At 48.7% G+C, this 16,849-nt stretch overlaps 1 protein-coding gene across 2 annotated transcripts in view; it reads left to right on the forward strand.

Moving 5' to 3' along the window:
- Positions 1-16,849, forward strand: part of sim (bHLH transcription factor single-minded) — a 139,893-nt gene that overhangs the window by 56,189 nt on the left and 66,855 nt on the right. The window lies entirely within an intron of this gene.

The following is a 16,849-nucleotide window of genomic DNA, read 5'->3' on the forward strand; positions in this document are numbered from 1 at the left end:
GCTTGGTGTACCGTTAACTATGGTCCAGAATTTGCGAGGATTAGTTTGTAAGATGGACGGAAGGGTAACAGAATAAAAATGCTGTTTCGCACTAGCGGAGGCTGTGTTGTAGTCATTTTCAGTGAGGTAGTAAGCGGACCAAGCAACGTCACTGCATGAAGCTTTTGCGCGACGAAACAACCGCTTTTTTTTGTTACGTAGTCGCTTCAAAAAGGGGTTGAACCAAGGGGACCGTGGCTTGCAAGCGACTGTCCTTTGCGGTACGAAACGTTCGATTAATGACAACAATTTATTTTTGAAAATGCACCAGTTTTCTTCAACACAGCGCTGATCGCAATTAGCGATGTAAGAAGCTGCGAAATTTTCCATTTCAGCGGTGATGGAAGCCAAGTCGGCTTTGCTGTAATCGCGGATCACCTTCGTAGTTTTCTTAACAGGAGCCCGTGCGTTGATATGAAAAGTGAGTGCAAGGTGATCACTTAAGCCTTTTATGTAAATAATTGGGGAAACTGTGTCAGGGTTCGTAGTGAGAATCAGATCTAGTATGTTAGATGAAGAGGCAGACACGCGCGTTGGTTTCAGTACAAGCTGGGTGAAGTGGAAATCCAAACAAGTGTTTATGAACTGGGTACTCTGAGAAGACTGGGACGTTGCCATGTCGTTACGCCAAATGATATCGGGAAAGTTAAAGTCACCAAGAAGAAAAAGGGGAGCGTTAGGGTATCTGACAACTAATTTGTTCAATGCGTCGTGAAGGTCATCGCAAAATGATGTCGAAGCAGTAGGAGGGCGATAGCATGTGCAAAATATAACATCTCTGTTGTCGAGTACAACGCGCACGCAAACAAGTTCAAGTGGTGTTTCTATGGAAACTGAGCTTGAAGTGAGCGTTTCAGATACTGCAATCAAGACACCTCCACCTGATCGCACACCACGATCGCAGCGATAACATGAATACAATTTTTCACAATCAAAAATTTCGCTATTTTTTATCCGAGCAGAGAGCCATGTTTCAGTGAGACATACTATGTCAGCAGCGCATGAATCAATCAGTGAGGACACCGCAGCACGTTTATTTAGTAGACTTCGCACGTTAGTGAAAAAGACAGATATGGTGTTATTAGATTGCGCATGTGCTAGCTATGTCGAACCATTTCCTTCGATAGCTTGACGCGACCGAACAGAAGAGCGTGCTGCACGTGGCATGTTGACTTCGCATACATTGTCAGTGGTAGAACAGTAAACGTAGCACTTCTTGTTCAAAAACAATTTATTTAGCCGTATTGAGTATGTCTGTCCTGATGCCTTAGCAAAATCAAGCAGCTTTTTCCTAGACTGGCGCGTTGCTCGGCAGAAATCTTCGCCCACAGATACCCCGGTGGATTTCAGATTAGATTTTAGTGCCAGAATTTTATCCTTTAGTTTTGAGCAAGAAAATTTCATTATAATCGGGCGAGTCTTATTAGCAGTATACGAGCCAAGTCGGTGGGCTCTACATACCATATTCTCGGGGACCTCAAACTTAAGATGATGAGATAAAAATTCGCACACCAATTTTTCGGACTGCGCCCATGTTTCTGACGGAGTGTCAGAAATACCATAAAATATTAAGTTATCCCGGCGGGAGCGATCTTCTAGATCATCGAGACGTGTCAGGAGGGAGGCATTTTCAGTTTTAACGGCGTGAGCTACAACTGCAGGTATGTCAGCTGACGATGGGTTAAGCTCAAGTGATTCAACAAGCGATTCAACTGTCGTTAATCTAGTGGTTAAATCGGACACTTGATTAGTTAATTGAGCCTGTTTTTCCTTTAATTCGGCGAGACCACTCATTACCTCTGTGTGTCGTGAATCTATTTTTGCTGAAAGGGCAGAAATGGCTGCAAGAAGTTCTTTGTACTGCGCGTCAGTTGCGGGTCCCGGATTAAGTTCAACGTCACCAGATAGGATGAGTAGCCTTGCAACAAACGCACATTCACACAGTGAGGCAAAAAATACACTTGGGCACGGGAAAAGCAGCAGACAGACGTTACTCGTACGTTTAGAGTAAAGAGACGGAGCTTCACAGACCTGCATGAAGAAGCAAAAAGGGTTTAGCGGCGACTGCATGGTTGCCGCTATCCCGTGCCCACTGAAAGTGGCCGGACGAAGGCAGCTGCTTAAGTAGAGCCAGAAGGGAGATGTCGCTCCTGGCGGCTGTGAATCCGTGTGCAAAGGTATGAAGATGGCGCCCTGGATTACTTGCTGGCACCAAAGATCTTGACTTGCGTCAGATAGCCGGACTGGCAACGGTGTCGGTGAGTCATTATAGATGAGCACTGGTGAAACCGCACATGCGCAGGTCGAGGGATACAGCCATACTCCAAGGAGCACGATGAACTGCATGAAGAAGCAAAAAGGGTTTAGCGGCGACTGCATGGTTGCCGCTATCCCGTGCCCACTGAAAGTGGCCGGACGAAGGCAGCTGCTTAAGTAGAGCCAGAAGGGAGATGTCGCTCCTGGCGGCTGTGAATCCGTGTGCAAAGGTATGAAGATGGCGCCCTGGATTACTTGCTGGCACCAAAGATCTTGACTTGCGTCAGATAGCCGGACTGGCAACGGTGTCGGTGAGTCATTATAGATGAGCACTGGTGAAACCGCACATGCGCAGGTCGAGGGATACAGCCATACTCCAAGGAGCACGATGAACTGCATGAAGAAGCAAAAAGGGTTTAGCGGCGACTGCATGGTTGCCGCTATCCCGTGCCCACCCTATAGTTTATACCGATATGACCGCGACATTCGATCAGGAGGGGGAGTTCTTATCGGTGTCAAAGATGCTCTTGTTTCTCACATCATTCCGATTACATCGTCATTAGAACTTGTGTGTGTACGGGTTGTCATTTCCAATCGCGAGCTTATTTTCTGTGCCTGTTATAGACCACCCGCTGCCCCCTATTTCGTTTTGCCATGAACTTCATGATGTGATTAATAACCTCATTGTTAGATACCCCACATCACCCTTGTTTATGCAAGGGGATTTGAATTTTCCCAATGTTGTGTGGTCGAAGGATGACGTAGTTGTGAAACAGAGTTGTCCTCAATTTTTAGAATTTTTGGACCTGTGCCACGATTTTAACCTTATTCAACTTGTGCACTACCCTACGCGCACTACACTGACTTCTGCCAATATCCTGGATCTCATTCTTACCACTGCCCCCAACTTGGTTTCACCTCTAACGTTCCTGCAAGGTATAAGCGACCATGTAATGATCCATTTCACTCTTAACGCGCATGTTACTACTAAAAAAAGCTCAAAGATTATACTAGATTACAACAGAGCTGATGCCTCGTCAATAACAGCCGAATTTGAGTCTTTCATTACGAACTACTTAATGAACTTTTCGCAACGAACAGTTGACGAAAACTGGTCTCTCTATAAAAACAAACTTCTATCGATAATTGACCGCTACATACCTAAAAGGAGAGTACCTTCGAACCCCTGATCACCATGGTTTAATAATGCACTAAAGCGCCTGCGCAACAAAAAAAAAAACGGGTGTTTCGCCGGGCTAAAGCTACAAATCATCCTGATCATTGGTCTCGATATCACCGCATTGCCAGTGAATATTGTTCGGCAACGGCCAGTGCCAAAAACACATTCCTAAATAATACTCTGCCCTCGTTTCTGGTTTCTAACCCCGGAAGTTTTGGTCTATTGTTGCAGGTACTAAAAAGAATGTTCTTCAATTAATCCAATCAGACGTGCCAGTTCAAAGTCACGAGTGCTGCGAAATTCTGAATAATACCTTCTCGTCATTTTTTCAGCGATCAGTACAGCCAAATTTTCCATTCTTATCGTCCCCAAGTTTTCCGCCTATGGATCCTATCTCGCTCGACTGGATTGGCATCGGCAAACTTATCAGAAATAAAAAAATTTCTTCATCATGTCGTCCCGACTTCATTAATTCAAAAATGCTAAAGTGTACTGAAGTTTTTTCAAGTGTTATTTTATCAAAGATTTTTGACCAGTCCCTACAGCTTTCTACCCTGCCCAAAGACTGGAAGGTGGGAAAGGTGGTTCCGGTCCATAAATCAGGTGACACTCATTCCTCCAATAATTATTGACCTATTTCATTGACATGCATTCCAAGTAAAATATTAGAGCACATAATTTATTCACACCTCATTAATTTCCTCGAGATGAATTCTTTCTTTAACAACGCACAACATGGATTTAGAAAATTCTTTTCCTGCGAAACCCAACTCTTGTCTTTTACCAATGACTTGTTTATTAATGTAGATCAGCAACTTGATACTGACTGTGTATTTCTGGACTTCTCGCGAGCTTTTGATTCTGTTTCTCATGATTTACTTATTTTCAAACTTTCTCTTCTTAATATTGACCCAAACATATTTGCATGGATTAAGGATTTTCTCTCTAACAGGACCCAGTATGTAACCGCTAATAATTATACCTCTAGACCTTGTTCAGTTACCTCCGGTGTACCGCAAGGATCCGTACTGGGGCCCCTGCTTTTTCTCATCTATATTAATGGCCTTCCTGACTGTATCTCTAACTCAATCATTAGGCTGTTCGCGGACGACTGCGTCATCTACCACAAAATAACTAACCTTAATGATTCCAGTAAGCTTCAAGATGATCTGGTTAGTGTATCAAATTGGTGTAACAAATGGCAAATGCAGCTTAACACAAATAAATGCAAACATATGCGCGTCTCCTGCCGCTCTACCCCTTCTGATCCGCCCCCCCTATTCTATTAATGGTACTGTCATGTCGGTTGTTAACTCTTATGAGTATCTTGACCTGCATATTACTAGCAATCTTTCGTGGAACATGCATGTTGAATATATCACTAACAATGCTAACCGCACATTAGGTTATCTAAGACGTAACTTTGCATCCGCTCCGACCTCACTAAAGCTTACCATGTTCAAAACGCTCGTCCGTCCAAAATTAGAATATGCGTGTGCCATATGGGACCCTGCTCATTCCAATCTCATTAATTCACTTGAAAGCATTCAGAACCGCGCAGCGCGCTTTATCCTCTCTAATTATTCACGTCATTCTAGCGTCACATCCATGAAAAAAACATTAGATCTACCTGACCTTTCACTACGTCGCAAGCATTCTCGCCTTTGTCTTTTTCATAAAATATACTACCTCAATCCTTTCTTGAAAGAAAATCTCTTCACCAGACCCAGTTACATCTCATCTCGCATCGATCATCAACACAAAGTTGAAGTGCCATCTTGCCGCACTAATTTATACCATTGTTCATTTTTACCAAAACCGCCACTGCATGGAACCGCCTTCCCGCCTCCTTAGTCACCATTTGTGACAGCACCAATTTCAAGCTTGCTGTTCAAAGTGCTTTATAGTTCCTTCATTATTTTTTTTTTATTATTCTCTCGTTCTGCAAATAATGTACTCTACCACTCCTTTCTGTTGTGCCTGCCGGCCTTGAAAGTATGTACAATAAATAAATAAATAAAAAAAATACTTCACGACTTCGGTAAAACTGCGACGTCTTTAACGTTACATCGGTTAACGCCCAGGTTGAAGCGACTTCATAATACTGATGGGCTCGGTGAAATCTACGTATATTAAGAGACAAAGTACATGACTCTGGCGCATCGCAGCGGCACGAATGTGCAGTGTAAAGTACAATAAGACCAGTACATCGCGCATCGTAAGATTACTGCCTTCACATTGGATAATGCCGCAGCGAAAGACCATAAAAAATTGGCCCCATGTGATTGCCACTTTTCGCTAACTTCAAAGGACCAATTGACTTCCTCATAATCACTGTAACGTTAAGCAAATCAGTTTTTTCTCATCTAATCGATCAAAATTTATTATGCCCGTATTCTTCACGGCTTCCGCCAACTTAATACAAGCTAAGGGACTGTTTTCATCGTTCCTGTAAGTCCTTTTTTTTTTTCTCACGGCTACTAAGCCAGACTTCATCGTTCCACAGCCGGTTATTATACAGGTTCCTTTCCTCTTACTTTTACGGAGGCCATTGCTGGAGGCAATAGCCATTCGAACCATCGTCAATGCACTTCTCATTTTCCCCGCCGGTCACTCCTCCATGCCGGCGCCCACAATATAGACTCGAGAGTCAATTAGGAAGCCGAAAGGTCTGCTCCGTGCCGCACGCGACCGAACACGCGGACGGCGCTCCGAGGCGAAAACGACAACAGAGCCGTGTGTCATGCAGAGCGCGCCACGCGTTCCAGCGTCAACCTAACGTCATCGGCCACGTGTGCGCAAAATAAAGATTCGTGCGCTCAGAACAGAACGGAACCGCTCGTCGACTCTCCGCTTCACATCGCCGCGGTATCAAAGCAAGCAGCTACGGCGTAGAAAAAAAAAACGGGCAGTAAGTGCATGAAGTTACGAAGAAAAGCGGGTGGAAGAGCCCTCTCCAGGCAGCTGGCAACACTAGAACACAGACAGCGACCATGGCGAACTCTTGCAAAAAAAAAGGGGGGGGGGAGGGGATGAGGGGATCCCACGTTGCGAGGTGGGGGGAGCAGGACTCCTGCATTGGTTCGGCAGTTTGAGCCAGCGCTCGCGCGGCCAGAGCGCGCGATGGCAATCGATTGCGGCGCGTGCCTCAAACCCCGGGCGGCCACTTGTCGCTACTACAAAGCGCCTGGAGAGAGAGAGAAAGAGAGAGAGAGAAATTGGGGAAGAGAGAGAGACCTGACCTGGCTTTCGCCGTCAGCCGCCGGCGCTGTCGCGTGCGGCCCATCGACGCATCGTTAGCGGCGCCCCAGGCGACACGCCGAAGGCCTTCTCTCCCTGATTTCCCTCCCGTCCTCCCTTGTTCTGAAAGCAGCTAGGGAGGTGAGGTCGATGCGGGCAGAATGCCTGCGTGCGGGTGCTCTCTTCGCCGAGATTTTTCTTTTTCGGCCGCCTCTTCCTCCCCTCAGAATTGACTCTCGCGCCGCGGCCGAGGTTGCTCCGTCGGGTCGACCCTTCTTCACCCGCTGGCACGGTCAATGCCGAACCGATGGCGTTGAGAATGCCGTCTAACTGTATACCCCCACGGGGCCTTTACCTTTTCAATGCTCCCGCATGCCCCCGCCGTCCCGATTCTGTGGCAGAGTTTTGCGCGGAGGACAGGAGGCTTTCCCCGTGACCGTGTCACTAATTGGGACTACAGACACGGCTACGCGCACTTGCGCGTAACGAGAGAACGAGCGCACTTGCTGAGGCGGGCTCCGCACAGGAGGGTACGAGCCGGGCTCGGCGATGGCGACCGAGATTCGACAAACTACGTGCATTTGTGCGCGAAACAATTTCACGGCGCAAACCTGAAATTGCTGCTTTCTTTCTTTAAAGTGGCGTGGAGCAAAACGGAGTCGGGACCTGCCCTTGTGAGTTTGCGCTCGTTGCTTTTTGCCCGCACCCTTTGCAGCTTCGAACTACTACAGGCAGACCGGCCCTTTTATGACATCTCGGAACAGCAAACCTGCAAGCTCTTTCTATTTATGTACATGCGCCGTGATTTGTCGGGAGATAAGAATTGCAAGAGGCGTCTGGTGGCACCTGCTGGTAGCGCGCTTTGATGATTGATAAATGAATGTGGCAAGGCGCGCCGACATTCACGTCACTGACGTGTACGCTGCCTGTTTCGCGATCAGCTGATAAAACGTTTATATTTTCTTACCTTTTTTGAATGTTGATTTCGCCTCTGATTGTAGTCGAGGAAGCGCGAATAAGGCGAGTTGAAAGCGCAATGCATAAAATGAGGCTCCACTGCCCATATAACCACATGTCTTTAACCGTTTAATATTGCAATTTCACTCAAGTATCAATGTTGCGGTCTATTATTTATCGCACTCAGTAGCACCTGCTCGTCCTCAACGTGGATTACGCTGTAACATATCCAATGTCACGGTAAATCGTGAGTCTTGAAACCGGACAACTGAAACAGAGAGCTCGGTGTTGCAGGTCCTAATGATGGCCTGAGCGGTGCGCAAGGAAAATGCTAAATATACCATCGGATGCGTGCGTGCGTGCCTGCGTGAAGGAGGCCACGCTTTGTGTGCGTGGTAGGAAAGTCTCCAATAGGGACAGTATACTGTAGCGAAGTGACGCAGCCGTTAGATACTTGACGCATCAACTCACCAGGGAGACGGAAGAAGAATGGGGATGAGTTCTGGCAGGGGCAAGTCCAAATTCACAGGTACGACGACGAGAGTAGCATTTCAATAACTAAGTTTATTCACTTGAGATTTACTTTAAGTTAACACTGTATAAAAATATTTACAAACGGAACGATGTCATACCCGTCGTCGTCGGCCTGCCTGACCGGCCTGGTCTCCCCTGGTGAAGTTGCGCCGTGTCTGCTGCTGTCCACTTGCTCACTCAAAAACTACCCGAACTACTCCTTAAATAAGTTTCCCCAGCATCCAAGGGACCCGCGGACCGGCGGGAGGCGCAGGCTTCTCCACCAATGGGTTACTTCGTTACTCCGACCAATCAGGCAAGCCGACATCACCCAATAAGCGGCAGAGTTCAAGGGGTCAAGAAATGGTCGCGTCAACACTCCTTACACAAAAGCACTCGGACCATGACTAATCGGCTTTTGACAGCCGAGCGTGGGACGAGGACGCGTCAGGTGCACGTGTGACGTCAGGCGCGGCGGCCGGGCGGCGGTACATGCCCGGCGCCGCCGCGATTATTCGGGGTACAAAGGTTTGCCTCCGCGTCGAGGAGCCCCCAAAATTCCCGGAAAACAAGCAAAGAGGCCCGCGCTATATTTTTTTCGCGACACCTCCCCCCTACGAAAAAGAGTGTCCCACTCGTTACAAAGCATTACTACAAAACCAAATTAACAAATTAAATACGTACAAATTAAACACGTACATTTAGGGATTCATATAAAAAAACTGAAGTATCCGTAAGGAAGATTTAACATCACATAAAACAAAACAAACAACAAACAAGTTTTAACAAAAATGGAAACAAAATGCACAAGACAAGAAACATGAAAGTTCATTCGCGCGCTACACAATAAAATTAACAATGAAGATTATTCGCTTGCGCTGTGATACACATCAGTGTCCGTGTCGTAAGCAGTGATAGTTCGAGGCTCAGCCTCGTTGGGGAATGTCTTCCAGTCGGAGTAAAGTTCAGTCCCGGCGTCCGAGTCTTCTACGACGCGCACTCTTTCACAAGTATCTGTCTCGCACACACGATCACTACGCGAACCGCACTCGCGCACACCACCATTCAAATCGCACTCGCGCACAGCATCACTTGGATCACACACTTCCTCTCGATGTCCGTCAACAGACTCGTCGTCTGCGTCGTCATTATCCGAGCACTGTCTGACGTGGCACGGTTTTAAGCGCGCAACATTAACAACGTCACGTTTTTTGCCAGTTCTATCCACTACCTCCCAGTTGTTCTCGCCGATTCGCTTAACAAGACGGAAAGGCCCGTGGTATCGGTGAAGGAGTTTTGTTGTTTTTCCCCGAGCTCTGAAGGGAGTCCACAAATACACCAAGTCCCCCACATGGTAGACTGCACTACGTCGTTTAGCGTCGTAACTACGTTTGTTCTTTACTTGCTGACGCCTCTCCCGTTCGGTCACTAGCTCGCGAGCACGCTGCAGCCGGAGGGCGACTTTCCTGGCGTCCAGTGTGCAGTCCAAACCGCGTTCCGCGCCCAGCGCTACATCTATAGGAAGTGTGGGCTCATGTCCGTGAAGAAGAAAGAACGGGGTGAACCCGGTGGTCTCGTGAGTAGAAGAATTGTATGCAAAGAGCACGTACGGAAGAAATTCGTCCCAGTCGCGATGGTGCGAAGAAACATACATGCTGAGCATATCGGCCAACGTGCGGTTGAAGCGCTCGCACAAGCCGTTCGCTTGAGGATGGTACGCTGTAGTAGTGGCATGCTCGCTACCTATAAGTCGGAAAATTTCTTCAGTCAGGTTGGCGACAAAATGCTGCCCTCGGTCTCTTATCACTTTTTCTGGTGCCCCATGGCGTAAGACAATTTGCTCGATGAAGGCTTTAGCAGCTTCTGCAGCGGTGGCCGCTGTACACGCGACAGCTTCGACCCATTTCGTGTGGTAGTCAGTAACCACGAGGATGTAGCGGTTTCCTGCTTTGCTTTTTGTGAAAGGGCCAAGAAAATCCATGCCCACTTGTTGGAAAGGGCGACCTGCAGGTGGGATCGGCTGGAGAAAACCGGTCGGCTTTCCGGGTGGTAGCTTTCGCGTCTGACAGTCAGGGCAGGAGAGGACATACTTGCTGACGTGGCAAAACATCTTTGGCCAAAAATAGCGGCTGCGAATTTTCTCCCATGTGCGCTTGACACCGAGGTGGCCTGCCGTGATGTCGTCATGGCAGTGCCTCAGAACCTCTGATCTCAAACACTTGGGGACAACGAGTGCTGCGCGATCTTCTTGAAAGCCTTTCGCTCTTCTGTACAATACACCGTCGACCAGCCGAAAGCTCCGTGCCGTTCTTTTCGTTTTTCTGACAACGGGCGCACTCGGCTGCTCTAGGTGCTGTATTATTTCTTGCATCCAGGAATCCTCTCTCTGCCTTTCGCCGATGTCCACATGATCCAGCACGAGCAACGGTAATGGATTTTCTTCGCTTGCTGGTGCGGAATCATGGGGAAGTCGGGAAAGCAAGCCGGAGTTGCTCTGCTCAAAGTTAGAGCGCTGCCGTAGCTCTGCGTCAGTCCCATTCTCTCGGAAAGACGATGCGAGGGGCTGACTTTTCGCCAAACTGCCAAATGGTCGGCCGGGCGGGTCCCCTTCGCTTGGTCGTCCAGGCTGCTCATCCCGACCGCCGCGCTGCTCGTTCCATTGGGGTCCGTTTTCGCGGAACCGTTGCCGGCACTGGGGTGCGATGTGGCCGATGCGGTCGCATAGCTGGCAGCGTGGTCGCTCGTCGTCGTCACAGGAACTTCTCGCTGGGCAGGGCATTGCAGGGCGACGTACATCTTCTTCAATAGCCTTCAGGCGGTCGAATAATGAGGCCATAGAGGCCGCGATCGCCCTCAAGTCCCTGTCGCGGTCGGTGGCCTCTCGCGTGCAGTGACGCTCTGCCGCAGCGCAGGTGGCGAGACATGTCGGAGGCGGCTGCATTGTTGCTCCAGCGGGTGTCACTCCGGCGGCAGGTGCCGAGGTGTATGGGTAGCACGACTGCTGGCCGGCAGAGAAATAGGTGCCGGTCGCTTCTGGTTGCGACGCACGCACCATCAAAAAAGCTGCCCAATCAATTCGGCGTAAAATTTCGAGGAAAGCAGAGCAGCTGTCCGGGTTTGCAATAAGAATTTTTTCCAGCACGTCCGGACGCAATCCGCGCCCGAGGTGCCGCATCCGCTCCTCTTCCGTCATAGACGGATTAGCTCTGGCGCACAGCTGCAGAACATCATAGTAATAATCTTCGGGAGATTCTGATGGCAGCTGCGTTCGGTTTTGTAGCCGCAAATATGTGATCTCAACTGAGTGGCGACTTGTGAAAGACGTTTTTAAGAGCGTCGTCCACTCTTTCCATGTATTAGGGGCACCCGTTAAAATTTGCGTGGTGTGCCACTTTTTTGAATTGCCCTCTAATGCCAAATATAAAAATTTTACTTTTGTCCCTTCATCCCAGTTGTTGAGGGAGGCTACGTATTCGTAGCAAAGCAGCCACTCGGATATTGACTCTTCTGGTGTGCCTTTAAATACTGGCGGTCCGATGAAAGGTTCCGCTTGAGGGGTGGACATGGTAGTGAAAACAGTAGGGGGTCCGGTCATAGTCGAGCTGTTAGAGCTAGGTTCCTGAGGTTTGTTGCCACGGCCCACGATATTAGAGCGTGGACTTCGGTACCCAGCACACTCCACCACTTTGTAGCGAAGTGACGCAGCCGTTAGATACTTGACGCATCAACTCACCAGGGAGACGGAAGAAGAATGGGGATGAGTTCTGGCAGGGGCAAGTCCAAATTCACAGGTACGACGACGAGAGTAGCATTTCAATAACTAAGTTTATTCACTTGAGATTTACTTTAAGTTAACACTGTATAAAAATATTTACAAACGGAACGATGTCATACCCGTCGTCGTCGGCCTGCCTGACCGGCCTGGTCTCCCCTGGTGAAGTTGCGCCGTGTCTGCTGCTGTCCACTTGCTCACTCAAAAACTACCCGAACTACTCCTTAAATAAGTTTCCCCAGCATCCAAGGGACCCGCGGACCGGCGGGAGGCGCAGGCTTCTCCACCAATGGGTTACTTCGTTACTCCGACCAATCAGGCAAGCCGACATCACCCAATAAGCGGCAGAGTTCAAGGGGTCAAGAAATGGTCGCGTCAACACTCCTTACACAAAAGCACTCGGACCATGACTAATCGGCTTTTGACAGCCGAGCGTGGGACGAGGACGCGTCAGGTGCACGTGTGACGTCAGGCGCGGCGGCCGGGCGGCGGTACATGCCCGGCGCCGCCGCGATTATTCGGGGTACAAAGGTTTGCCTCCGCGTCGAGGAGCCCCCAAAATTCCCGGAAAACAAGCAAAGAGGCCCGCGCTATACTCTTTTCGCGACAATACGGTGAGAAGAATCATTCGGAGCATTATGTTTGTCTTTCGATTGCGCAGGTTCAATCGGTGCACTTGTGCAGATGTACTTTTCGAAGTTTGCGATATTGAAGCCACAGAGGAAGAAGAGCGAGCCAATACGTGTAAGACTTGGTTCAAAAGGGCGTGGAAAGGGGCAGTACAACTTTTTTATTGAAGCCGTCAATGCATGGCTAACGGAAAGAAAGGTTCGGGTGGAACAAAAGCGAGTTGCGTGGGGGAAGGAAACGGGAGTACACGCACTTTATTTAAGCTAGAAAGGGGCGTGAATAAAGTGCATAGAACCCAGTAAATGATAGAATCCAAATCAAGCAGCACCGGTCAGTGATTCCCAGAAATGTATATACAGATAGGTATTCACAGGTTATCACAATCATGCGCCATGTCCAGACGCTTTGGGATGTCAAAGGCAAGGATATGCGCAATATAGGAGCACAAGTACACCCAGAGCAAGCATGCAATGCGCAATGTTGAGCTATACTTGCTGCAGCACTGTTTCATAAGTGCGATATAGCGCAACAAGTCTATAGATATAATAGAGACAGGCAGATAGCGCTCTCAATTAATCCAGTTTGTCTTGTATCTGCGTTTTATTTACAGTTTTACTTTACCGGTCAATCTTTTGTTAGGTATTATTTTTCATCCAATACCGGGACGATGGGACGGCGTGACGATGTGAGTCGTATGCACGCATCAGCGTCTGCACGCTTATATATTCATCATCATCATCATCATCAGCCTGGTTACGCCCACTGCAGGGCAAAGGCCTCTCCCATACTTCTCCAACTGCCCCGGTCATGTTATATTGCCCCGGTTATATATTGCCCTGTTGCAATAACGACACCGTTTTCTAGTCAGTACATTCGTGGTGTCTCACTGCCTGCCTGTATTCGTCCTGCTGCGCTGTTCTACGCTTCCATAGAGCCATCAGCATTGGTCGGACACGTGACACTTCAGGCTGCATCCAACGTTTCGACGAAGCTTCTCGTCTTCGTCGAGGACTTTTCAGGGGCTTTGCGTTGGCCACGACAAACACGAGTGCTCTTGTCTAAGCACAGGCCCCAGCTTGACCTTTGTTTGACCCCTGTTGGCCATTTCAAATCTCCATCTTCCAGTCAACCTACCTTGTTTGTCCTTCTAAAGGCAGCCACTTTATAAGCTGGCGTATATAATGAAAACTCGGGTTACACGAGTAGTATAGATGGCGAGTAAAAATCACGGTACACTTGCGCAGCGCTTGAGCACGTGGTTCTCTTATTGAAATTTAAACAATGGATATCTTCTCTGCGTCACTTTCTTGTTGTCCTCTTTATAGTTCTCGCGTGTAAGCATACCTTTAGTATTTTTCCACATTAACTAAAGGTCCCGTAGTTCACGAAAACAGAGATGCAGTCACTTTTAAAGCTTCTCGCTTTTAAGCTCCATACACGCTGCTCTCCAGGCGCACGCTAGGTTGCAGTGTGTTCTGCTGCCGTATGTGCGGGCAAGATCATACCAACCAACCACAGCGCCTTCCTAACCACAGCTTTTCGCTTCCGAGCCTGAAATCGAAACCTCAACCACGTGGGCTGGCATCAGGCTTAGGTGGAATGCAAGAGATATATGAATAAATTAGACACTTGATTAGTCATTAAGGGCAATGTGTCTCCCTGAGGGGGGGGGGGGGGGGGGGCAGTATTCATCGGTACTCATACTACTTTGTACTATGATGCACTCTGGCTGATAGAAATTATTCCGCAGTGCTCTGCTATGTGCCTCGTACAAACGACAGTTCAGTCCTTTCACGTTAAATCCCAACGATATCGAGCACCATACGTGCACCTGCCACCAATCTCGGCCTTCGAGTTATTCGTTTCGCATGGTCGTCATTTGAGTGAAGGAATGATTACACAAGTATTCGCTTTTCTCCAAGGCACGAGTCACCACCTAGTGTACGCATCTTGTATACGTAATCGGTATTTTTGGTTTCTCAATGCTCGTGTCTTATCAATATAGGTGTCCCCGTTAGCTCTGCTGCGACATTGCACAATTATGTCCTGTCTCTTTTATTATTTAACCTCTCGTTCATGTTTTTATTTTAACTCTGATAAGAACGTTAACGTCATCGCCGATGTGTAGCAAATTTAGGCTAAATGCTGCGGGTCAATCGCGATAAGGCAGTAGCTCATTTTCAACAGGGTACCCTATAGCACGGTGCTCGGCGAAATAACCGCGAATTCTTGCGCAGTACATAATACACACACTATAATTTTCCCCACAGTTACATTGCCCACATCCACGCATCATTCCTCCGAGCAGAAGAAGCAAACAAAAAAATATTTAGAAAATTAAACACGAGGGCACGCTTTACCCCAAAGGTCAGGGCTCTGACTCGCGTTTCCCACTCCCACCCGATCCTTGTTCTATCCTCTTTTGTGGGTGCATGCCATACTTGTAAACCATCATCATCATCATGGAAGTTCCCGTGCTCGTATAGAGTGCGAACGTTCTCTGAAGAGTGGCGGTGCAGGTGTGATTGGCTATGACGTCATGCAGCTTAGCACGGATTCACGGGTTCTATTGCCCCCTGTATTCATACGGTAGCGGCGTAGAAAAACGCTCGTGAACAGAGCATTGAGTGTGCGGCGAAAAGCCCCAGATCAGCGCTAATTGATCCGGAGACCTACAGCATTTATACGATAGCCTGGGTGTTGAAACTCGCAAAAAAAAAAAATTAACAAATCAGGCAAAGTCGAAAGGAGGCTTGAGCGTGCATACGCACCGATAACGTGGAACAATGCTTCGTGGCGCGTGCTTTGAAGGCTGCACCTCCACACTGAAGGCGTAGAGGCCCTACAATATGTGCGCAAGAGGCCCATGCAAGTTTCGGAAGGGATGAAGACGGGAAAGCGCTGGCGAGACGACACGAATGTGCAACTGGACAAAACAATTCTAAAGTTCGCGTGCGCCATCTAGCGCGCTCACTACTTTGAAATTCAATATGTTTCAAGAGGAACTTAATCATTTCGGCTAATGTGTTACAGCACCTGAATGAAACGGCGAATACGAGAAAGCAAACGACAAGGATAATTTTCTTCTTGCCTCGAAATTTGCGAGTTTTTGTGACATAGGTGGGATTTATTCCCAGATGCTCAATAAGAGTGAATTTAACACCCCTTCGCACCCCGATGGCACGTTGCTGTTTCAAGTGTTCAAACATCACAATGGCCTAACAATGCCCATTTCAACATCACATTAATCTTAACGAAAAACTGAGCGAGAAGACGTAGATGAGAAAGAGAGAAACGACAAACACGGGCGCTACTCGCAGCTAACAGTTTATTTCCAAAGAAATAGTTTTTCGTTAAGATGGAACCACACCAACTCGCCCAGCTCTCAGTTTTGATGAGATTAATCTTACTCTTGGTGAGAAATTGATTAACACGTTTCATTCCGACGAATCGACTCGATTCGACATGTGCTTCCAGTCTTCCCGAAACCGATACTATGCAAAATTCCTATTGCATTGACGCCAACCTTGCCAGACTGCACAACTGCGCCGCGCCCCCACGCAGAGTGGCGTGGACTCGCGAACCGCACAGAAGGCAACTGCAAACACTGCCGCCAGAGTGCGCCCGAGCAGCGTCCGCATCCGGTGCTCGTCGGGTCACCGCCTGGGCAATCAATCACGTCACCCCGCTGCGCGCAATTGCTCCTGTCTGGGCTCACTGGCACCCTCTTACGAGCACACACGCACGCACAGACACACCTTCCGTAATCATGTGCGCTACTACAACATTTTCCCTCACACCCACACAAGGCTCCGCCGTATACAGGGAGAGTGTCAGTGGTGGCCCGATCGGGTGTCTCGCTTAAACCGCGCTCCTGCTGTTCCTCTCATCTGTCCCAGTAGGCGACGGGGAACGCGGCGAAGGCGGGGGCGCCGAAATGCCGCGCATGCCGACGCGAGATAGCCGGCTGCCGCCGTTCAAACCGCAGAGTCAACAGGCGATCGGAACCTCAGCTGGGAACTGTGGATTAAGCGGCAGAAAGGGGGGGAGTACGGCACCGTGAGGCAGCAGCGATCACCGCCCGCACCGGCGGTGTCGGACCGCGCCATTCTTCACCGGCTTAGCGCGGGGACGAGACGAGCTGCGTAGCTAATTCGACGGCGCCCGCTGTTTGTCCTTTCCTTCCGTTTTGTCCTTTCATGAAACCAGGCGAAAAACAGCGCAAGCGGTCACTATGCCGGTGGCGGCAAATGTGCGACTGA

The sequence above is a fragment of the Dermacentor andersoni genome, chromosome 6, assembly GCF_023375885.2.
Source record: "Dermacentor andersoni chromosome 6, qqDerAnde1_hic_scaffold, whole genome shotgun sequence".
Classification (NCBI taxonomy): Eukaryota; Metazoa; Arthropoda; class Arachnida; order Ixodida; family Ixodidae; genus Dermacentor; species Dermacentor andersoni.